Below are 1,198 nucleotides of genomic sequence, written 5' to 3'. Positions count from 1 at the left end.
ATCAAACGTTTCTCTCATATGCAACTTGTTTGCTGTGAAATTGAACTCCAGGTGAACCCTCAGAAGTTCGACTTCTCAAGGATCTTCCTCATGCTGAAATGAGGCTAAACTTGTTCTAAGGCAGATATATACGATCCTGATCAGTTTGCATTGGCAATTCAAGGGTGTGAAGCTGTTCTACATATGGCAACTCCACTGCAACATAACACACACACTCTCAGGTTTGATTTCCACTTAGTTAAGGTCATAAACCACTAGATTATATGGATCAAGTACAACCATAAATCACGATTACCTTGTTCTAGTTAACAATGATTGTATTTAGAGACTTGCTTTGGATGTTGATTCCCAAAATCTGCAAAAGTACAATGGATGTATTAGTGTTCTTATCGCAAGCTGGAATTTGAGCTCCCCAGCCATTTAGCTTGGTTCTTAAGATTAAAGGGAATTATACTTGTCAAAGGATATCACATTAGGGTAATATCCGCTTTCCTTTTTTAAATTTATAAGATTTTGTCTGAAGTTAGGTCAATGGCTCTAAGAAAGTTAACGGTTTTGTGGGTCGATAAGGGTTCCATCTTAAAATGCCAACTTTATTAAGATAAGTAACCCTAACATTTATAAGTTGATTTATGTTTTCATCTTTATTTGATATGAGATTTTATCCCTTACATAGCTTTGTAAAATGGTGACTCATTTGAGCAGATCAATTTTGAAATCCGTATACTCATTTTTTTTAGTCTTGATTGAATCGAATCGTTCGTTTGAACTTAATAGACTCTGATACATTGTAAAGACATGGGGTTTCATTTTAAAATGTCAATCTTGTTAAGAGAAGTAACCCAAATCCTTAAACGTTGGTCTATGTTTTCATTTTTATTCAATTTAGGATTTTATCCCTTAACAGATAATCTCTGCCAATTATATCATTCATTTTATATGTCAGTGCGCATGGCTACGTGCGTCTTTGTGTTCACGAGATTCAAGAGTAAAATATAATCCTTTTACAAGAGAAGAAGTCAAGCTCTTGAAGGCAAACGAGCCACACTTTGAGCTACTTTTCCTTTACAGTTCTGTTCTTATTGAATTCTTTAACTTATCGCATTTTATGCAGTACAAAAATACTTCTGAGGCAGCAGTAGCGGGGGTGAAGAGCATTGTACAGTCCTGCATAAGATAAGGAACAGTGAAGAGACTC

Source organism: Olea europaea, chromosome 16, assembly GCF_002742605.1.
Source record: "Olea europaea var. sylvestris chromosome 16, O_europaea_v1, whole genome shotgun sequence".
Taxonomy (NCBI): domain Eukaryota; kingdom Viridiplantae; phylum Streptophyta; class Magnoliopsida; order Lamiales; family Oleaceae; genus Olea; species Olea europaea.
The sequence above is the reverse complement of the archived record's forward strand: the minus strand, read 5'-3'. Positions refer to the sequence as shown.